Below are 24,814 nucleotides of genomic sequence, written 5' to 3'. Positions count from 1 at the left end.
TGCCCCCTCATAGGGAATGGGACTGTAAAATAGACTTGATTCCTGGGGCCAAACTTCCTAAGGGCCGCATTTATAACGTTACGGTTCCTGAGAGAGAATCCATGAGGGACTATATCCAGGACAGCCTGGCCAAGGGGCACATCCGGCCCTCAGAATCCCCGGTGGGTGCCGGGTTTTTCTTCGTTGAGAAGAAGGATGGGGGCCTCCGGCCCTGTATTGACTATAGAGAGCTAAACAAAATCACAGTACGAAACCAGTATGCCCTTCCACTCATTCCTGACCTCCTCAACCAGGTCGCTGGTGCCCGATGGTTTTCTAAACTTGATCTCAGGGGAGCATACAACCTCATCCGCATTCGGGAGGGGGATGAGTGGAAAACCGCCTTCAATACGCCCCTCGGGCATTTTGAATACCTAGTTATGCCTTTTGGATTGTGTAACGCCCCCGCCATTTTTCAGGGGTACATGAACTCAGTGTTTCAGGATATCATGGGGGTGTTCGTGGTTGTATATCTAGACGACATTTTGATTTTTTCCTCCGACTTGCCAAGTCACCATACTCACGTTCAGACTGTACTAGCTCGACTCAGACATAACAAGCTGTTTGCTAAACTCGAGAAATGTGTGTTCGGGGTACAAAAGATATCATTTTTGGGGTATATCATCACGCCATGCGACTTCCAGATGGATCCTGAAAAGGTGAAAGCCATCACGGAGTGGGCCCAGCCAGGGTCGTTGAAAGCCCTTCAACGCTTCCTCGGCTTCGCCAACTACTATCGCAAATTCATCAAAGACTTCTCCGTGGTGGCTAAACCTCTAACGGACCTCACCAGAAAGGGGGCTGATGTGAGGACCTGGTCTTCTGAGGCTCTGAGGGCCTTCGATACCCTAAAGGCGGCGTTCTCTTCTGCACCTGTCCTAGTACAACCAGATCTGTCCAGCCCTTTTTTGGTGGAAGTAGATGCCTCTGAGTTTGGTGTGGGAGCGGTACTGTCCCAAGGTCCCTCCACTCTCACCAACCTCAGACCATGTGCCTATTTTTCTAGGAAGTTTTCTTCCACCGAACGGAACTATGATATAGGCAACCGGGAATTGCTGGCGATTAAGTGGGCTTTCGAAGAGTGGAGACATTTTTTGGAAGGTGCCCATCACCAGATCACGGTACTCACAGACCATAAAAACCTCACCTATCTAGATTCCGCTAAGAGGTTAAATGCTCGGCAAGCCCGCTGGGCCTTGTTCTTCTCTCGGTTCAATTTTGTTGTTACCTATAGACCCGGTTCTAAGAATGTCAAGGCTGATGCCCTGTCTAGGAGCTTTGGTTCTCCGGAACCTGCCGAGCCGGAGCCTGAGAGCATTCTCTCCCCTGGGGTGGTCCTCGCTGCTGTCTCCTCCGACCTTTCACCTCTCATTCACGCCGCTCAACAATCTGCTCCTGAAGCCCTTCCGGAAGGCAAATTATTTGTCCCATTGTCACTGAGATTGAAAGTGTTAGAGGAGACACACGCTTCTGTCCTAGCTGGACACCCCGGCATCAGGGGTACGCTGGAGTTAGTATCCAGACTCTATTGGTGGCCACACATGGCCAAGGAGGTACGGGTATTTGTGTCCGCGTGCCCGGTTTGCGCAAGGGGGAAGAATCTCAGGAGACGTCCTGAGGGTCCTCTTCTTCCCTTGCCCATTCCGTCCAGGCCATGGTCCCATTTGTCCATGGATTTTATTACTGATCTGCCATCCTCGCTGGGGAATACGGTCATCTGGGTAATAGTAGACCGTTTCTCTAAAATGTCACATTTTGTTCCGCTTTGCAAGTTGCCTAACGCCAAACTTCTGTCTGAAATGTTCATCAAGGAGATTGTTCGGTTACATGGGATCCCCGAGGACATTGTGTCAGATAGAGGGGTTCAGTTCGTCGCTCGCTTCTGGCGAGCCTTCTGTAAAAATCTAAACGTAAATTTGTCCTTCTCCTCCGCTTTCCATCCCGAGAGTAACGGACAAACGGAACGAATGAACCAAGAACTTATCCAGTATCTGCGACTGTTTGTCTCTGATAACCAGTATCAGTGGGCCAACTACTTACCTCTCGCCGAATTTGCTATCAACAACCATGTTAACTCGTCGACCCAATTGTCACCTTTTTTTTGTAACTATGGGTTTCATCCCCGGTTCTCGCTTTCCACTCCTGTGGTCTCGAACAATCCGGCCGCCGACATATCCTCTGAGGAACTGTGCACAGTATGGGCCCAGGTTCGTAAGAACCTTCAGGGTTCCCAAGAGAAACTGCGTAAATACGCAAATAAAAGATGTACCATCTCTGCACCTTTTGTAGTCGGGGAGCAAGTTTTGTTGTCTTCCAAGAATCTGAGACTCAAGGTTCCCTCCCTGAAACTTGCTCCTCGGTTCATTGGCCCATTTACTGTTTCTCAGGTCATCAACCCGGTGTCATATAAGTTGGCACTTCCTGACCCCTGGAAGGTCCACAAGGTTTTTCACAAAAGCTTACTTAAGAAGTATGTGACTCCAGTTCTACCCACCCAGAACCCGCCTCCTCCTTCTCTGGTACAGGGGGAACTGGAGTATGAAGTAGAAAGGCTGGTGGATGCCCGACGGGTTAGAGGTATGCTGCAGTACCTGGTCCACTGGAGAGGATTTGGCCCTGAGGATAGGACGTGGGTCCCTGCCAGGGACGTTCATGCGCCACGCCTAGTCCAGGCATTCCACAGGGCTTTCCCGCTTAAGCCCGCACCTGGCCATGGGGGTCCGGTGTCCCCCCGTAGAAGGGGGGGTACTGTCAGAACCGGCAACTCTCGGGGCCGCCGTGCCCGCACCACCGGTCCGGCCACCCGGGGTACAGGAGCACGGCGCAGAGGTACCCCGGTTCTTGTGATCTCCCCGGGCCGCTGTAAGACTGGTCGCCGCCGGGTTGCTAGGGAGGCAGCTGGTGCTTCTAGTCGCTTGACTACCAGGCTGGCTTCCCTGGTAACTGTCTGTGCAGTGAGACTGGGGGCGTGCCCCCAGCACCGCCCTGATTAGCCCTGCTGCTGTCAGGCTCCCCGCCCCAATCAGCTTCTGGGGCGGGAGCGCTGACAGCATTTAAATAGGTGTGTTTTCCTCTCAGGCCTTGCCAGTGTTAGTTTGGTCTTCCAGCTGCACCCGCGTATTCTTTTGACTCCTGTTTGTGACCCCGGCTTTCCTGACCTCTGCTTTTGGACCTTGACTACGTTTTTGCCTGACCCCCCTGTACTGCGTACCCTCCTGTTGCCGACCCGGATTGTCTGACCATTCTACCGTTGTTTGTCTTCAGTGTCTGTTTGTCTTCCCGTGTCCCGCTTCCCTAGTGAGGGTAGGGACCGCCGCCCAGTTGTCGCCCTGGGGGTTAGCCCAGGGGGGCAAGTAGGCAGGGACAGGGGTTGCGGGATATCTCAGGGACCCCCATATCCCGGACACTGTCCTGACAAACCCCAGTCTGACTGGGGCATGCAGTGTGGGCCGAAGCCCACCTGCATTAAGCACGACATTACTACCTCAGCTGTGTTGGGCAATGCAATGGGATATTTTTATGTACCGCCGGTGGGTTCCAGGGAGCCACCCATGCTGTGGGTGCACAGGGAGTTGTAACTACATGTGTCCACTTCTAAAGAACCCCAGTCTGACTGGGGCATGCAGTGTGGGCCGAAGCCCACCTGCATTAAGCACGACATTACTACCTCAGCTGTGTTGGGCAATGCAATGGGATATATTTATGTACCGCCGGTGGGTTCCAGGGAGCCACCCATGCTGTGGGTGCACAGGGAGTTGTAACTACATGTGTCCACTTCTAAAGAACCCCAGTCTGACTGGGGCATGCAGTGTGGGCCGAAGCCCACCTGCATTAAACATGACATTACTACCTCAGCTGTGTTGGGCACTGCAATGGGATATTTTTATGTACCGCCGGTGGGTTCCAGGGAGCCACCCATGCTGTGGGTGTGCACGGAATTCCCATTGCGGAGTTGTACCTGCCTGTGACTATATATAAAAAAATGCGGTCTGACTGGGGCATGCAGACACCTTGACAGAATGAATAGTGTGTGGCACATAGGTTCCCCATTGCTATGCCCACGTGTGCAGCTCCAGATGGAGGTGGCACAGGATTGGATTTCTCATTGCTTCTGTACAGCATTGTGGACTATCGCCCCGCCCCTTTTAAAGAGGGTCGCTGCCTAGCCGTGCCAACCCTCTGCAGTGTGTGCCTGCTTTTCCTGTGGCAGACGTACTTATAAATAGACATGAGGGTGGCGTGGCATGAGGGCAGCTGAAGGCTGGGCAGGGACAGTTTGGTGTGCGCTGTGGACACTGGGTCGTGCAGGGGGGGGTTGGGCAGCATGTAACCCAGGAGAAGTGGCAGCGGAGTGTCATGCAGGCAGTGATTGTGCTTTGTTGGAGGTAGTGTGGTGCTTAGCTAAGGTATGCATTGCTAATGAGGGCTTTTCAGATGTTAAAGTTGTTGGGGGGGGGGCACTCTTGCCGCTATTGTGGCTTAATAGTGGGACCTGGGAACTTGAGATGCAGCCCAACATGTAGCCCCTCGCCTGCCCTATCCATTTCTGTGTCATTCCCATCACTTTCTTGAATTGCCCAGATTTTCACAAATGAAAACCTTAGCGAGCATCGGCGATATACAAAAATGCTCGAGTCGCCCATTGACTTCAATGGGGTTCGTTACTCGAAACGAACCCTCGAGCATCGCGAAAAATTCGTCTCGAGTAGCGAGCACCCGAGCATTTTGGTGCTCGCTCATCTCTAGTCAAAACGCTGAACTGCCAATTGTTCTGCGGCCCAAAAGGCACATCTAACAATTTTTTTACAATTTTTCAATGTTTCAAAAGTATTGATACTTTAACATTAACCAATTTTTTTTAACAGGGCTGCCTACAGCCTCTGTTACAAATTAAGCAACAGCGAGCTGTATCTTTCAAAAAATATTTATGGGTTTCACCTGCCCTCTCGGTTGAGCAATTTTTCAGGGGGACATTTGTACTGTTGGTACACTAATTCTTTTGGCCCTCGCCTATACTCTTATCCAACTAATTTTTCCGGCCTTCGCCTACACTCATGGCACCCCAATGTTTCAGGGGTTGGCCTATACTCTTGCTACAGAAATTCTACTGGGGTCTGCCTATGCTGGTGCTATATAAATGTTACAGGGGTCTGCGTATACTTCTGCCACATAAATGTTACAGGGGTCTACGTATTCTTCTGCTACAAAACTGTTACTAGGGTCTGCCTATACTTCTACTACAGAAATTGTACTGGGGTCTGCCTATACTTCTGCACGTAAATGTTACAGGGGTCTGCCTATACTTCTGCTACATAAATGTTACAGGGGTCTGCCTATACGTCTGCTACCGAAATAATCCTGGGGTCTACCTATACTTCTGCCACGTAAATGTTATAGGGGTCTGCCTATACTTCTGCTACATAAATATTACAGGGGTCTGCCTATACCTCTGCTGAGGATTTGTGCAGAGGCCTATGTCCTCGGTGCAGTGAAAGTCTGCCATGTTGGGACACTCTAATTTTTTCATGTTTCATTTCTTGGGTTGCCTAGGACCCACCTATGCTATGGGTGCACACAGACTTCCCATGGCGGTGATTTACCTGTCTGGGCTGTGGAACTTTTTCTTGGTGCAGTGAAAGAAACGTAACTGATTTAATGAGACCTTCACAGGTGTACTAGCATCGAAATCCACTTCATGCCCACGATTGCTGAGGGTGTGGGCCAAGGCCTATGTCCCGGGGGAACAGCAACTGCACCAGGTTGGGCCTGTGGAACTTTTTCCTGGCTAATCCAGTCTTTTGAGCGGTGAAAGAAAACGTAACTGAATTAATGAGACCTTCACAGGTGTACTAGCAGCGAAATCCGCTTCATGCCCGCAATTGCTGACGGTGTGGGCTGAGGCCTATGTCCCGGGGGAACAGCAACTGCACCAGGTTGGGCCTGTGGAACTTTTTCCTGGCTAATCCAGTCTTTGGAGCGGTGAAAGAAAACGTAACTGATTTAATGAGACCTTCCCAGGTGTACTAGCATCAAAATCCGCTTCATGCCCACGATTGCTGAGGGTGTGGGCTGAGGCCTATGTCTGGGGGAACAGCAACTGCACCAGGTTGGGCCCGTGGAACCTTTTCCTGGCTAATCCAGTCTTTGGAGCAGTGAAAGAAAACGTAACTGATTTAATGAGACCTTCACAGGTGTACTAGCATCGAAGTCCACTTCATGCCCACGATTGCTGAGGGTGTGGGCCGGGGCCTATGTTAGTGTAAACAGTGACTTGTGTTGGATGTCTGTGCAAGTGGCCAGACATGTGATGTGTACAGTACTGTTCTATGTGGTAAGCATAGGCGTAGCGTCAGGGGGTGCTGGGGTCGCCATGGCGACCCGGCCCCTGCGCTCAGGGGGCCCCGACGCCGCCCTCTGCATAACCAACATGCACATTTAGTGCATTAATCGCTGACCGTTCTGACTGCAGCAAAATTCTCATCATGCGGCAGCCGGAACGGCCAGTGTGAGAGGAAGGCTCGGCAGAGCAGAGAGAAGGAGGGAGGAACTCACATGGGCCGGCAGCATATTTGGGATTTCAGCCGCACTTAAGCAGCAGTGAGCGATTCCCGCGACCTGATTGGTTGCTGGGTACACACCCCCCTTTGGAGATATATTAAGCTGCTTAAGTGCGGCTGAAATACCTAATATGCGGGCCGGCAGGGGAGAAGGAGGAAGTCACATCGGACGGCAGGGGAGGAGGGAAGAAGTCACATGACAGGGATCATGTGCTCCCCCCCCCCTGCTTCCTGCTGAACGGGAAGCTTCTGAATTGCTGGCTTGCTGCTGCTGTCACATGAAGTGGACCGGGCCCTGGGGTAAGTGCATATGTATGTGTCTGTCTGTTTCCCTCCTTTATCTATCTATCTATAGTATGTATGTATGTGTGTGTGTGTGTGTGTATATATATATATATATATATATATATATATATATATATATATATATATATATATATATATATATATATATATATATATATATATATATATATATATATACTATCTATCTATAGTATGTGTGTGTGTGCGTGTGTGTGTATATATATATATATATATATACACTATCTATCTATCTATCCCATATCTATCTATATACTATCTATCTATTCATCCATCTATCTATATACTATCTTTCTGCTATCTATATACTATCTATTCATCTATCTATATACTATCTATCTATTCATCCATCTATCTATATACTATCTATCTGCTATCTATATACTATCTATCCCATATCTATATACTATCTATCTGCTATATACATACTATCTATCTATCCTATATCTATCTATATACTATCTATCTGCTATATATATACTATCTATCTATCCCATATCTATCTATATACTATCTATCTATCTATATTCTATCTATCTATCTATCCCATATCTATCTATCTATCTATATTCTATCTATCTATCTATCTATCTATCTATCTATCTATCTATCTATCTATCTATCTATCTATCCCATATGTATCTATATACTATCTATCTATTCATCCATCTATCTATATACTATCTATCTGCTATCTATATGCTATCTATCTCATATGAGATAGCTAGATAGTATATAGATAGATGAATAGATAGTATATAGATAGATAGATAGTGTATAGATAGATGGATGAATAGATAGATGGTATATAGATAGCAGATAGATAGATAGTATATAGATAAATATGAGATAGATAGATAGTGTATAGATAGATATGAGATAGATAATGTATATATAGATAGTGTAAAGATATAGTATATAGATAGATAGTGTATAGATAGTAGATAGATAGTGTATAGATAGTATATAGATAGATAGATAGTGTATAGATAGTAGATAGATATGAGATAGATAGATAGTATATAGATAGATGGATGATTAGATAGATAGTATATAGATAGCAGATAGTATATAGATAGATATGGGATACATAGATAGTATATAGATAGATATGTGATACATAGATAGTATATAGATAGATATGGGATACATAGATAGTATATAGATAGATATGGGATACATAGATAGTATATAGATAGATATGGGATACATAGATAGTATATAGATAGCAGATAGCTAGTATATATATAGATATGGGATAGATAGCTAGTATATAGATAGATATTGGATAGATAGTGTATAGATAGATAGTGTATAGATAGATAGTATACAGATAGATATGGGATAGATAGATAGTATACAGATAGATATGGGATAGATAGATAGTATATAGATAGATATGGGATAGATAGATAGTATATAGATAGATATGGGATAGATAGTATATAGATAGATATGGGATAGATAGATAGTATATAGATAGATATGGGATAGATAGATAGTATATAGATAGATATGGGATAGATAGATAGTATATAGATAGATAGACACGTGTTCAGAAAACGCAGCTTGAAATCGTGGCATTTTTACCAGGATTTTGAGCAGCATTTTTGAACACAGGTTACAGCGTCTGACGGCGCTTTTTAATGCACCCCATCGTTGTGATGAGGTGTGTTAAAAACCACGACAACGCAAAAATAGAACAGACAGCTCTCTAAAATCACAGCGTTAGAAACACCATGTTCGAGCGCAGGTTTAAGTAAGCTCATTAAAATCTCTGGGAGTGTTTTACCGCGGTTAGTACGGTGGTCGGGACACCGCGCTAATAGCGGTACAAAGCGGTGTGTGAGAGTGGCCTGCGGGGCTACAAACAAATGTTCATGTGCAGGAAATGCGTCATGTTTGGAAAAATTACGCCAAGGGGGAGATCACGTATGCAGCACGATTTAGGTATGGGTACGGGTGAGTGTGGGGTGGAGGCCCAGGGGGGGCCCCGAGCTGAACTTTTGCACCCGGGCCCCTGAGCCCTTAGGTACGCCCCTGGTGGTAAGTAATATGTTGGTGTGAACAGCGACGAATGTTATGTCTGTGCAGGGTGCCAGGCATGTTCTATATGTGCTGTCCTGTGTAGAGTGTGTGTGTGAACAGTGTCTCTTCTTCTGGGTTACATGCTGGTATTGCTGTCCAACTCCACCACATGAAACTGTGTCCACAGCGCAACCAAAATTTTCCCTGCGCAGCGTTCAGCTGCCCTCATGGCACACGCTCGCTTCATAGCCACACCACCCTCATGTCGATTTATAAGTGCATCTGCGATGAGGAGAAACCGGAAGCACACACTGCAGAGGGTTGGCAGGGCCAGGCAGCGACCCTCTTTGAAAGTGTGGGTGATAGCCCACAATGCTGTTGAGAAATGCTGATAAATTAACGTATGATCATAATTCCAACACCTTGCCACCTCTGTCACAAAATTGTCAGGAGCCGCAAACGTGGGTATAAAGGGGACTCAGGTGCCAGCACTTCTACACATCTCCACAATGCAGCAATACTCTGTGTGGGAAGCACACAAGCGGACCCAGGGTCAGGCTCGCTCCCAGCCTCCACCTTGTGTGACCCAAGGTGCCGTGAGTTACATAGCAATGGGAAATCCATGTGTCCCCACACAATTCATTCTGTGTAGGTGTCAGATAGCTCAACACCGCAATGGGAGGTCTTTGAGTTCCTTGGGCTCGCTATGAATGCATAGGCTTGAGAAAGGTGCATGCTGCACCGAAACGCGTTGCCTTCCTGTAAATTTGTTTTTAGACAAATAAAACCGAACAAATCAACTTGCTTCCTGCAAATTCCATCGGCAACTAAGAGGACCTAGAGGAGTCAGCACTTAGAGGAGGGGGCTTCTTGTTTCATACACCCCCCTCCTTTCGAGTAAGTGCCTTTCTATTATATTTCCTTTTCCGTCCCTTACAGGACGGATATCGTATACATTTCCGCTTGACTTGTTTGCTATCTTCGTGAGCGCATAGCTTTTTTATTGAAACCCTACCGTTTATATTGGCAGTTAGGTAGGGGAGAGAAATAAGGGGAACAAGCAAAGTCGAGAAGAAAGTTACAATGCATGTGATTTGTTGGCAGAAAGAAAGAAGAAAATGTGTATAATACAAGATAGATAATAGATATGGATATATATGTGTGTGTGTATATATATATATATATATATATATATATATATACTGTATGTGCAAATAGTTAACTGAGCTTGCTTTTAAAAGAGAAGGTTTTGTTGACATTTAGCTGCGAGCTTGTGTTTAGTTTTCAAGGTCAAGAAGATAACAAAGCGAGAGAAAATGCAATAATAACCCTGGATAATATCCTTGCTTGCTGTAAAGGAATGAAGGCTTGAAATGAATTTAATTAATTATACTGTCTTAATAGGCAGGTAATATAGCAATTTCTAAGGTATATTCTTACTTATACAGGGGTTGAAAATGAATGTTGCAAGGTCCCAGCATATGTGTTAATTATGAGTTCAAATGCAGGCAATAGCTAAGCTAAAACAACTTATTCAGTCTGTGTTTCATATTCGTAGAGAGATAACACATGTTTTAAAAAGGTGGGGGCTTTCAGACTTCACTCAAACTCAGGGTCACGCATTCTAAAACACTTCAGCGTTTAATACAGCATATAATAGCTTCAGTAGATAAGAAAGATAGAATGTCTCAGTCAGCAAACTTTTTTCACATAATTTGTCAAAGATAGCGCTCATTCACAATCTCATCTCAATAGAATCATGTACTTTATAAGATTATAGCACTCACCTTAATGTTTTTCAACTGATGTATGTATGTTTGTCAAACTTTTTTTGTCTGTGTATCTGCATGTACTGGGACACCTTCAATAGGGGGTGACGGAGCAGACTTGAGCGCATGGATGGATGAGAGTTAGTGACCCGTGTTCGGGCTGTGGTGAGTGTGTAATGCAGGTAATGACTGGGGATAAAAGTCCCCCCCATGCATGGGACTTTGCTTGGTTGAGATGTGGACGTGTAGACTGTTAAGCTGAAATGAGCTGTGAAAAAAGACGCACGGAGCCAATATCGAAGGGGTGGAGCTAGATGATGTAATAGTACGTAATGTTTCATTCCTCTTCTCGACAAGGGAGGGGGGTGAGGATCTTGAGCAGCTAGTAAAAGTTTTTTTTGTTTTGTTTTTTCTCCTGTCTCAAATTTGATAAGACATTGCAGGCAGGATCAGACTAATAATGAATTCACTTAAAGGGATCTCACATTTCCAATATTAGTAGATGTTTTGTAGATTATTCTTCCCCGATGTAACTCATGTCTCTGGTATTGGTGCTAACATTTTACAGGCCTTATCTGCATCCATCAAATCTTTTTACAATGTTGTACTAGCTTGAACCCGGCTACTATTTCTTCCAATTGCGTACCCGGGTTCAAAGGGGGGGAGGAGAAGGCATAGGTGATCTAGGTATTGCAAGTCAGCCATTTTTTTATTTTTTTTTTGCAAGTCAGACATTTTTAAATTTTTTTTGCAAGCCATTTTTCAATTTTTAAAATTTTTTGCAACAAGATTCTGATCTTTTTCAAATAGAATATCAGCCTGATTGTCTAGCATTGATGCAACAAGAAAATTTAAGTTTTAAAAGAGTTACTGAAAGACCTTGTTAATAATGCATATTTTGAGTTATTTTTTATAGATGGTACCCAGGGTGATTGACGACTCCACACTGGATATGCAGTGGTTACACAACAAGATGTCCTAAAAGCAGAATGCCTCCGCATGTCGCAGTACAAGAAGCGGAACTAAAAGCCCTCGCTGAGGCGTGTAGAGTGGTAGAAGGTAAGACGGCAAACATTTACACTGACTCCCGGTATGCATTTGGCATAGCTCATGATTACGGCCCAACATGGAAGGCCAGACAGTTTTTTACCTCAGCAGGACAGCCAATTAGGAATGATGCAGCGGTCTCATGGAGGCCCTACTTCTACCTGACAAGGTGGAAAGCTCACACCAATTCCTACACCAAAGAAGCGAGAGGCAACGCCATCACAGACCACACAGCAAAGGCAGCGGCCCTCAAGCCGTGGAAGAACAGAAGAAAAGAAGAATTTGACTACACTTTGGACTTTGATATGAACTTGGACTTTGATAAAAACTTGGACTTTGATAAAAATTTAGACTTTGATATGCTAAAGACTTTACAGTTACAAGCCAGCAAGGAAGAAAAGGAAAAATGGACTAAAAAGGGACGGCGTATGGTGAACAGTCAACAGAACTTGCTTACCATAGTCCCTGTGCCCCATGATGGCCCAGCTGACGCACGGAAAGACGCACCTCTCAAAAACAACAATGATGTCAACGCTTGAACGACGACGGGTGGCTCCTGGGTTTTCTGTAGCTGCTGCATCATTTGTCCAATTTTGCATGATCTTTGCCGTAAGCAACAGGGCAGAAGTAAAATTTGCCACATCACACTTGCCTAGACCACTCTACCCATTTCGGGGATTGCAAATTGGCTACACTCAGCTCCCACTTGTTGGGAAGCATGAATATGTGCTTGTTGTTGTTGATGTTTTTCAGGTTGGAGAGACCTACTCTGTTACCAAAGTAAATAAGCAGGTAACCGCACGGAAGCTCATGAATGAGGTAATCCGTAGATACGGGGTACCGGAAGTGATTGAGTCAAACAAAGGTACACACTTCACAGGTGAAATAATGCAACACATCATGTCTGTTTTGGGTATATTCCAGGCTTTTCACACACCCTACCATCCGCGGAGTAGTGGGAAAGTAGATCCAAAAGGCAATGAAGAAAATGGGTAAATTTTGAATTGAGTGTCTTCTATTAGTTTTTCTTTTCCTTAGGAGGATACATGCCACAGTAGCTGAGTTTGGGGAATGATTTTCTTGTTAATTTTGTCATAGGCCTCTCCAAGGAATTGTCAATAATGCATTCTGCGTCTCTGCTTTTCTCTCAGGTCCTATAGATGAGTGTCACTATCTGAAACCAGGTGACAGGGTTTATGTGAAAAAGTTTGAGCGAGAAACCCAGTTTAAAGGTCCTTACCAGATGTTGTTCACCACCCCAACTGCAGTCAAGCTTAAAGGAAAGCCCACTTGGATCCACACTTCGCACTGAAAAAAACTCATGATCCTGCATATCCTTTACATGCTATAATGTGGTACAATTCCTCTAACACACACCTTTGACTACTGTACACTAGCCCCCTGTTTCAGAACAAATTAATACAATCAAATGTGCAATATGAAGAGTACACTGAGGGTGAGAATCCAACACCGCATCGTGCTAAGAGAGAAGTTGACGCTCCAGGTGGTAACTTTGATCCACATGTATACATAGATGCAAGAGGAGTGCCAAGGGGGGTGCGAGATGAATTTAATTCTAGAGATCAGGTTAAAGCAGGTTTTGAGTCCTTATTTGCTATTGTCACTGTTAATAATAATGTAGATTGGATGAATTATATCTATTACAATCAGCAGAGGTTTGTAAACTACACCAGGGATGCTTTACAAGGGTTAGCTGACCAGTTAGGGCCCACTGCATCCATGGCCATAGAGTGGCCCTGGATATGATTTTAGCAGAAAGAGGTGGGGTATGTAATTTCCTGTATGTGTATTATCCCTTTGATCAAAAAGAGTATGAGTAAGGGACTGGATAATGTGACCAAAATTTCCCTTGTTTGAAAAAAAAAGATGAAGAGCCAGTTCCGATAATGCCAACCAGATACGTTACCAGAAGAATGGAGAAATGGACTAGTACTGCGCCGCCCCGGTCTCATAAGATGGACTGTCAGTGGAATTCCCATTTGCCTAGGGATAGTGCAGAAGACCTTAGGTTCCGGCGAGGGCACACCCTGTGGGGTGTTAACTCGTACAGATAGAGGGTATGGATGCCCGGAAATAAGCCCAGGGAATCCATGGCCTCCTTCTGAGGTGAGGTAGGGATCCCTCCCTTTTAGGAGTAGGGACTTACGGGCAGTGGAGAAACCCTGACGCAAGGGAGAGACGACCGAGGAAGAGTGCAAGGCCTGGTACTTGATCTCCATATTAAGTTTTTTAGGGGGGTTTGTGAAGGTATATGTATATATTGCCATATGTTTTTTATGCTTTATACCTATATGCAAGTTCTATTCAATTCCAAATGAGAAAAAACTTATATGTCGCCTTACATCAGATATTCCAAAGGCCTTGAAAGGCGAAGACAAAATGTATCTTGGACACAAGAAGAATCGGACAAGGCCGCGTGTACTTGGCTGTTTTCCCGGAGGCGCCAGTATTAAGATAACAACTGTTCAACTATGTACATAACTTTCACTGTCTCAGGCCGGAAATCCGGACTTCCCATATATGGTTATAAGCCCATCACCCATTCCTGGTGATGGGGCAAAAGGGTATAAGATCTCATGTAATCTGTAATAAAGCACGACGAAGCGCAGTCATGTCCCGTGTGAGAAACTATACCAGACCTCTGTGTGGTGTCTCTTCTTACCGCCGGCAGCGGGGCAAGTGGGGTGGGCCTGATTGGTGCTGTACTTAGAATATTACCCTGACAGCGGGAGACTTGCTGGTGTAGGGCGGGGACAGCACACCGGGAAAAATAGTGGCGACTGGGGACCAAGTCGCGTGGGACTGCCGCCGACATCCTGTTTTTGAAAGCTTCCATTTCCACAAGCCTGTACGGCAGCATCATTTCAAGCCTGATTAATTTGGCAATGTGCACGTTTAAAGCTGGTGCATGCGGGTGGGTGGCGGCATATTTCCGCTTTCGCTCTAATGCTTGTGTTAGCTGAGAGATATTGCTGAATGGAGTGGAGGACCGTGGAGGTGAGGGTGTGGGTGCAGGCTGGGGGGTGCTCCTGCCTGCGTCCTGTGAAAGGGATTGGATCTTTGTGGCAGGTTGTGGTGTTACCCGGAGGCAGTGAATGGCCTTCGTCCCACCTTGTGGGGTGCTTGGCCATCACATGCCTGCACATGCTGGTGGTGGTGAGGCTGGTAGTGGTGGCTCCCCGGCTGATGTTGGTGCGGCACACGTTGCACACCACTGTTCGTCGGTCGTCCGTGCTCTCACTGAAAAACCTCCACACCTTTGAACATCTAGCCCTCTGCACAGAGGCTTGCCGCGAGGGGGTGCTGTGGGAAACAGTTGGGGGATACTTTGCTGCACACATAGGACGGTATAGCTGCAATGATCTGCAGTGGGCCAGGAAATATTTGCGTACTATTTAGCGATGAGAGTGAGCCCTCTGCCTAAGTCATTGCACACATATAACGGTATAGCTGCAATGATCTGCAGTGTCCCCGGAAATATTAGAGTACTATTTAGCGATGAGAGTGTGCCCTCTGCCTAAGGCACTGCACACATAGGACGGTATAGCTGCAATGATCTGGAGTGGGCCAGGAAATATTTGCGTACCATTTAGCGATGAGAGTGAGCCCCCTGCCTAAGGCACTGCACACATAGGGCGGTATAGCTGCAATGATCTACAGTGTCCCAGGAAATATTAGAGTACCGTTTCGCGGTGTGACCTCTGCCTAATGCACTGCAGACTGAGAGCTATAATGCTCTGCAGATATATATATATATATATATATATTTTAAAAAAGGTGCACTACTGCTCCCAGCCAGCCACAACTGTAATGCACACGATGGGGAGTAGCCCTAAGAAGGACCGTTGGGGTTCTTGAAGACAGGATCCTACTCAAACATGTTCCCTATATAAGCAGCTCTTTCCCTCAACTCTGCCTAATGCACTGCAGAAGGAGAGCTGTAATGCCCTGCAGAGAGATATATATTTAAAAAGAAAATTGGTGCACTACTGCTCCCAGCCAGCCACAACTATAATGCACACAATAAGGAGTAGCCCTAAGAAGGACCCTTGGGGTTCTTGACGACAGGATCCTACTCTAAGGCCTCATGTCCACGGGCAAAAGAAGAATTAAAATCCGCAGCGGATTTTAACTCTTCTCCCGCACGCGGATCTGCACCCCATAGGGATGCATTGACCACCCGCGGGTAGATAAATACCCGCGGATGGTCTATAAAAGTGATTTAAAAAAAAATGGAGCATGAAAAAATCTGGACCATGCTCCATTTTCGTGCGGGTCTCCCGCGGGGACGGCTCCTGCGGGCTTCTATTGAAGCCTATGGAAGACGTCCGGATCCGCGGGAGACCTAAAATAGGAATTTAAAAGAATTAACTCACCCGCAGCGGACCAGGAAGGTCTTCTCTTCCTCACGGCCGGATCTTTCTTGCTTCGGCTCGGCGGATGTGCCCGGCGCATGCCCGACGTGCCGCCGGCGTGACGAGTTCATCCGCCGGACGAAAAAGAAGATCCGGCCGTGAGGAAGAGAAGACCTTCCCGGCCCACTGCGGGTGAGTTAATTCTTTTAAATTCCTATTTTCAGCGCTCATGTCCGCGGGGCAGGAGGGACCCGCTGCAGATTCTCCATGGAGAATCCGTAGCGGGCCTGATTTTCCCCGTGGACATGAGGCCTTACACTTTCCCCATATCAGCTGCAGTACTTTCCCTAACCACTGCCAGCATGCGTCTGAGACGAGCCGCGGGCGGGACCATTTTAAGTACTCGGAGGTCACCTGATCGGCCCAGGCACTCACTGCTGTTTGCGGGCAGAGGGCTGGCACGTCACAGCAGGAAGTGGTAATGCCTTCCCCGCATGTTTATTGCCTAGAAAATGGCGCTAAACATGCAGGGAAAGGAAATGGAATTGACTCGAGTACCGCGGGGTGTTCGTCTCGAGTAACGAGCATCTCGAGCACCCTAATACTCAGACGAGTGTGCTCGCTCATCTCTACTCGTCAGTCTGTTTCCTGTTTTTATACAAAACCTCTTCGTCTTCTGTACTTGGTTACTCTTCCTGTCCCAACCTTCAGCTTTCAGGTAGTATGTTGTGTAGACTGGAGGACACACAATGTTAGTGACCCTAGAATAGAGACTGAACCCCCATAACACTTGTTATGTAATGTGAGACAGGATTTGGCATTATGGGTGGAGTGATATGTTCTCTGTTCTCTGTATGTGGAGCCCACCAGAGTTTCTGTCCCTCAGCAGCTGCCGCCTTGTCTTTAGGAGATGATACACATCTTTATGTATGCAGGATAAGTCTATTGTACTTCTGGAACACTAATCAGCAGCAATCGCTCTCATTATGGCCAGCACATAAGACGATAAAAAACAAACATCACAATATCTATATTTTTAATGTCTTTATTGAAATAGCAATAAGCAACATTGTAATAAAACATTACCGGCCCTTTAATAAATAATAGAAGGCTCTCAGAGACTCTAATGTCAGCCCGGTGGAGACCACAGAACTTGCTGCGCCCGTTCACACCATTGTTCTGAGATGAGAATCCCTGGACCCCGAGATCCAGAGGAAGGCGAAGAAAACCCCCGGAAAGTCATCAGGGGAAAAAAAATTCCTTCCTGACCCCAGATGTGGCGATCGGATATCACCCCGGATCTAATCTGTCCTGCTGCCTATTGCTGTATCTGTATATTATTATAAGCTCAGGATCCTGTAAAGAAAGCGACATGTTATACAACCTGCTCCTAAGAGCTTACAATCTAGTGTACAATAGAAACTCTGCTCTTAAGAGCTTACAGACTAATATGCAGTAGAAACTCTAGTCCTAAAAGTTTACAATCTAAGGGCGCGCCCAGATGTCACACATCGTATAGCTGAGAAAGTGTGTACGAGGCCTCAGCACTAAGCAAGGAGTCGCATACTTGGATTCGTCCTCTTCAGGATGTCAGGCTGAAATGACACAAGGTGGTTCAGCATTAGAACTTTAACCAGCTGCACCAATTGTGACATCACATGATGTCTATGATGTCATCTGCTTGTCATGTCGCTGCTGTTGTGTATAAAGTTTGAAACATTAACCCTTAGTGACCCAGACTGTTTGTGCCTTAATGGCCAACTAGTTTTTCTATTTTTTTCATCATCGCATTCCAAGAGCCATAACTTTTAAAGTTTTCAGTCGACACCGCAGTATGAGGTCTTGTTTTTTGCAGGACAAGTTTCATTTTTAATGACATCATTTTTACATATGTATAATGTACTGTAGAACCGTTATTAATTATTTAGGGGGATTGGGGGTAAAACAGAGAATTCTGTCATTTAGTTTTTTGGATTTCATTTTTATAATATTTTACAAAATACATCCCATGATAACATTATTCTCGGGGTCAGCACGATCCGGAGACACAAAGTTTAGACGGAGCTCTATAAAGGGTTGTTTTTTTTTTTAGATGAACTCTAGTCTTCATTTATCCAATTTTTGGGAACATATAAGGGTTTGATTGCTTTTTATTTCAGACTATATTAGACAGTATATCTGCTGAATGTAGTCAGGGAGCAAAAAATTCCCTGTTACTTAGGCGAGCATTGCCTTTAGCGAGTATCTCCCCCGCTCGAGATGGAAGGTTCGGGTGCCGGCAGCGGGCACGGAGCTGCGGGGCAGAGCGAGGCGGAACGGAGGGGAGATCTCTCTCTCCATCTCTCCCCCCCGCTCCCTCCTGCTGACAGCCGCTACTCACCTCTCCCCCGTGCCGGCACCTGAACCTTCTGTCTCGAGCGGGGGATATACTCGCTAAAGGCAATGCTCGCTCGAGCAATTGCCTTTAGCGAGTATACTCGCTCATCTGTATTGGCGACTTTTTTTTTACACTTTTTAAAAGAAATTTACTTTCTGTTTAGCTAATTTTGCCATGACCGCGACGTGTAAAGAGTTAAATAGCTGGAATTAGATGTCTCTTCCGCCCCTGCTAGTAGAGCAAGTGCCCGTCTTCTGAGCACCCCACCCCGGCCCCATGTCCCACAATACATTACCTAAGAGGCGCTGTCTGCTCCACTGCACGTCTCCTTGCAGGCCCCTGCCACATTTGCTTGTAGTTTTTCCCCAGCGCTTCCTTGTCAGGGGTTCAAAAGCCCGCCTCCAGTAAGCACTGGCTCTGATTGGTTCTTGAGTGCCACAGCTCAGGCAATCATGGCAGCACTCGATGAACCAATCACAGCCATCATGACTTTGTAGTGCCATGCGTGACTTTGTAGCAATACAAAATCGCAGCAATATCGCACAGAACACAGATGTGATATCACTGCAATTTTCTTGTGGCGATATCGCTGTTGCCCGTGTTAAAAAGGCCTAAAGCTGAGGCTCTTCAGCAGTATCTCCCTACAACGGCGTTATTGGGGTCTCTGATTATTTCCCTCATTGTTACTACCTATAATATTTTTATTACTTTTTACCCCTATTGATGCCCTTTAAGGAGTTTCATGAAGGTTTTATCACAACATAAAATATATTTATATGCTCTGTCCATATTACCGTAATGATACTCACCCAACCCTTATTCCCTTGACATATCCAAGTACGTACACACCTAAATATACATGTGTATGCACACATATAAGCACATATAAATACTCATAGGCATACTTCTGCTAGTACATCTGGCAGCTTAGCCAGCTCCATATCTAGAGTTCATACTGCCCGAATTGCATGGTGTATTGTACATTTGCACATATATTTGCGCACGTCCCATAGACTTCTATGGGGCCCTTGGTGCGCAGATACACACAAAAATAGAGCAGGTCCAAGACACACTCATGAGAATGAACACATTGATATCAATGGGTTCTATTCTCTGCATATTGCAGAAAAATACAGTCGTCTGAAGCCGCCCTCAGGCATTTAGATAGCGGTCAACGCAACACTTGTGAGACCACCAGCTATCCTTCCTGACTCCCGTGCAGAGGTGAAACTTCAGTACATATACTGCTTGTATTTAAATGAGAAAGACTTTAACAACTTATCATTTTGCCCAAAACATCCACTTTAATGGATTTCCATTATTTTGATATGAATGAAAATGATCCAAGTCTCCACTTTATTATTAAGAACTAATCCCCACGAGTGGATTTCCGCCGCGTATCACGCGGCAGAAATCCGCCACATTGCCTAGTAGCTATTAGGTTCTATTGAACCTAATAGCACAATGCTCATAGTGCGGGATTCCACCGTGGAATTCCGCATCATTAAATCATACGTACTTACCTGCGGCATTTTCTATTTTGCCGCGTGTGATGCGTGCGGACGGCTTCCATTGCAGTCAATGGAAGCCGTCTGTCAAGCTATCATCCGCTGTAAGCACAGCGGAAGATAGCGTGAAACCGCTTCCCCGCCTACCGCCAGCCGCGTCATGTGACGCGACCAGCAGATCATGTGATGCTGTGGGCGTGTCACACTGCCAGCTAGTGATGCGCTCTACTGCGCATGCGCTCCGGAGCATCATGCAGGACATCGGGCGGCGGATACAGAGGTAAGGATGGGGTTTCTGGGGGGGGGGGGGGGGGGCGCTAGGCCTGAGACGTCTTACATTATTAATCATCAGTAGAGATGAGCGAGCACACTCGTCTGAGCTTGATGCTTGTTCGAGTATTAGGGTGCTCGAGATGCTCGGTACTCGAGACGAACACCACGCGGTACTTGAGTCAATTCCATTTCCCTTCCCCGCATGTTTAGCACCATTTTCTAGCCAATAAACATGTGGGGAAGGCATTGCGAGCCCAAGCATAGGCGAGCCCAAGGAACTCAAAGACTTCCAATTGCGGTGTTGATCTATCTGACACTTACACAGAATGAATTGTGTGGGGACACATGGCTTTCCCATTGCTATGTAACTTGCAGCACCTTGGGTCACACAAGGGGGAGGCTGGCACTGAGCCTGACCCTGGGCCCGCTCACGTGCTTCCCACACAGAGTATTGCTGCATTGTGGAGATGTGTAGAAGTGCTGGCACCTGAGTCCCCTTTATGCCTACGTTTGCGGCTCCTGACAATTTTGTGACAGAGGTGGCACAGGATTGGAATGATGATCGTATGTCAATTTATCATCAATTCTTAACAGCATTGTGGACTATCGCCCACACTTTAAAAGAGGGTCGCTGCCTGGCCCTGCCAACCTTCTGCAGTGTGTGCCTCTGGTTCCTCCTCATCCAGTACGCACTTATAAATAGACATGAAGACAAAGATATATCCACACCAGCAGCACTTTAAATCCCCAGAAGGGTGGGACAGAACAAGTCTTTTATGGGAAAATAAACGCACTTGATTTTTTTGCACCATTTGATACTGCCACTTCATCTTTAATATAACTAGACATGAAGATGGTGTGGCTATGAAGCGAACGTGTGGCAGGAGGCCAGCTGAACGCTGCGTAGGGAAAATTTTGCGCTGTGGATGCAGGATCTTGCGGGGGGGGGGGGGGGGATTGGACAGCAATGCCAGCATGTAACCATGGGGAAGAGGCAGCGGTGTCACCCACAGGCAGTGATTTCCTTGGTTGCAGGTAGTGTGGTGCTTAGCTAAGATGTGCCAGCGCGTGTGCCTTGCTAATGAGGATTTGTCCCAAGTAAATTGTTAGGGAGGTGCCCTCCAGGCTCTTGCCCCCATTTTGGCTTAATATTGGGACCTGGGTGCCTCAGATGCAGCCATGCATGCTGCCCCTGCCCTTCCCTATCCGTTTCTGTGATGTTTCCATGACTTTCGGATGTTTTCTGGTGTTTCATCACCTATGCGGAGCATCGGTCCCATACAAAACTGCTCTAGTCTTTCATTGACTTCAATGGGGTTCATAACTCGAAACGAGCTCTCGAGCATTACGAAAAGTTCGACTCGAGCAACGAGCACGTGAGCATTTTGGTGCTCGCTCATCTCTAATCGTCAGGATAGTAACAGTCAAAGGCGAAGGCCAGTGGCCCGGCAGCAGCTACTACTGAAAAAAGTATGATGCCGTCCCTCCTACTAGATAATGAAAGTACACTTATTTTCACATTCCTGTCCTTCCTTTTCACCCCTTTGGGAACTATAAGGCCGGTCATACACAAACGGGTCAGATTCTGCATGCGGGAGCCCACAATGGAATCCGACCCTGTCCCTGGCCAGCATATGGTAATTCTTTGTATTCTGGATGGTCCCCGTCAGACATGCGCAGTACAGATTTTGACTGGACAGGAATAGAGCATGCTACAATGTTATTTCCGCAAGCAAAAATTGGAATCACTGTCTGCTCATGTGAGCGCACATCTCCATGCTTTATTCTTGTTAAGGGATGCAGAATACCGCGGATCATCCGTGCGGGTGATGATCGCGGATTCCGCAATCCAAACCTGGTCATATGAGAACCACAAGTTACCTTCTTAAGGCTTCATTCACATGAGCATTATAACGTGGCTAAGTTAGCAGCGCTATAAAACCACAACCAACAGTATCAATGGTTTACAATAACATAGAACCTTCCACGTCCAATTCCTATTGTGGTGATGCAACATTGCTTAGGTAAGCCTAATTATCTGCTGGTTAACATGTAATGTATTATTCCACCAGGGAGCTTAGACCACAAAAAATTATAAGTTAAAAATGGTTACTTACCGTAACGATGCCAGCTGGAAGCTAAGCTGGGGAAGAGCGTCTCCCAGTATTCACATACCCTTCTGGACTTATAATAGAGGCAAATAGTGTAACAACTGGAGGTTGCAAGAACTATAGATATGAAGAACATAAAACGACTGTGAAAACACAGATGTAACTAGGGATTCACCATTAGGATGATGGTAACCGGATGTTGATTATGAATATAATGAAACCAGCAGTGGAGACGGAAATAGATCATATGGTACTGAAATACCAACCAGAGAAATGCTAACCCTAACACTAGCTTTCTCTAATGTATTCCTGACACTGTCCTTAAACACCAGACCCTGCTGTCCCTTAGCAGCCCTAAATTGTCCCTATGGATGAGGTTATGTAAAGCAATATCCCTGAGAACAGAAGGGCACTATGGCCCAGACAAGATGCTAAAGAAGCTAATGCTGGAATAACCCAAGGCAGAGAGAAAGAATCAAAGATTTGGCAAACCACAAACTATACACTGTGTGAACAGATTAAACTAGACTGCACTAGAACTAGGTACCAGGAACTAGAACAAGAAATACTGGATAGACACATTATATCATCAACTACACCACACTGCAGAAACAAAAGTACTTAGTAAACAGAGTCCATGACAGTTAGCCACTCCATGTGGTATTTGATCCATGCAGCTCTGCTGTTCTGTTCTCCGGCTTTGCAACATCTCCATGCCTTGCTCCTCTGTTTCTGCCTAATTCTAGCTTTGTTCCTGTGCGTTAGTACTGTGAAGATTAAAGCTTTACTTTATTAAGACTCCTGCTGCTTCTGTTAACCCTGCAAGGTCTCACCCTAGAGAGGACCACATCTAGTGCCTGGGGGACCCACAACCCCTATGAAACTAACCAGACACTCCGCTCTGTAACAAGGTCGAACATTGTTGTCAGCTGATCCCCATCAATGGGTAATAGCAACTGCCCCAACACCAAATTCAGGTCATTTCATACTACTTGAGTCTATTTTAGTGTTGCTTATCTTGATCAGCTGGACCATAAAATCGCAAAATCGAATCGAATTAGTCCAAACCCCTAACCAAAGACATGCAGTCCGGCAAGCATGGCCAGGGGCATTACATATGCTTAACAGCACACTGGGTCAATATCCTGTAGGTGGGAGATGAAGCCAAAAGTGGTGGTCCACGTTACATGGTACCCAAAGAGTTGTTGGACATTCATCCTTGTCTGTCCCCTCCTCACCCCACTCATCCTCAACCTTCTTTCGCTCCACCTCTTCATACCATCTTTCAAAACCCTCCACATTGGGAGAGATATCCATATGTGACAAAACCTGGCAGACATACAGTGCTGCACATGGCAAATGGCAAAATACTGTCCTAAATCCCATATGTCTAGGGAAGCGCAGCAACACAACCAAATTGCTATTGACAGCTGTACAGACCTAGGCTGTCACATGGGTGACATTGAACAATCTGAAGCCAGGCAAGTTTGTGGGGGAAAATGCAGCTCACCTGCCTGCAACCATTTCGCCTTGGCAATCTTACACATGTACTCTGCGTTGTCCATATGATGAACCTGGTTGTGCACTGCTTCCTAAACCATTACTCAGGTTCACATCCAGTGCTGGAAAAGGTCAAGAAATTGTGCTCGGACTTCCACCCAACCATATCATCTGTGATGTGTCTACACGGTGGAATTCCATGTTACATATGTTACAGAGGCTAAGCCAGCAGCAAAGAGTAATCATAGAGTACCAGATGGTGCATGCCGTTAGCAGACACTGCATGGAGGTTGGTTCCTAGACAGCTGTAGCGAAGGTATAGGTCAAAGATGTGTGTGCCATTGTAGCCGGCTTTGTAGAAGCAACCAAAATTGTCGCTTATGATGATGCACTGATCAGTATGACCATCCCTGTTGTCTGCCTGCTGGAACAGACGCTATATGACCTCGCAGACAATGAAGTGTTGATGTCACAGGAGGAAGGAATACCAATCTTCCAGCTCTATGCCCAGTCTGCCATTACTCGACAATGCAGGATGGGTGGCTTTGGGCAAAAAAGGGGGGTGTCTTCTCCAACACATTTCTACATCCATAGGAGAAGTGTACAGGAGGAAGAAGAGGAGAAAGAGGAGGGGCATAATATAGGTCCAGAGGCAGTGGAGGGATCTATGCAACATTTCTTCCATCTATCACTAACCCCAGCTATTCTACATGGATAGGGGACCAGCTGGATGACACTCTTAGGCCTGACACTGAAGAGTAGTGGCCACCACCCTTAGGTACTTTGAGACATATGAGTGCTTTTATATTTTAGTGCTTGCAGAAGGACCACCACATAGCCCACATCTAAATATCAGATCATTGCTGGGTGGCCACCTTCCTTGATCCCTACAAAGCCAAAATGAC

This window comes from Eleutherodactylus coqui, chromosome 4 (genome assembly GCF_035609145.1).
Source record: "Eleutherodactylus coqui strain aEleCoq1 chromosome 4, aEleCoq1.hap1, whole genome shotgun sequence".
Taxonomy (NCBI): Eukaryota; Metazoa; Chordata; class Amphibia; order Anura; family Eleutherodactylidae; genus Eleutherodactylus; species Eleutherodactylus coqui.
The sequence above is the reverse complement of the archived record's forward strand: the minus strand, read 5'-3'. Positions refer to the sequence as shown.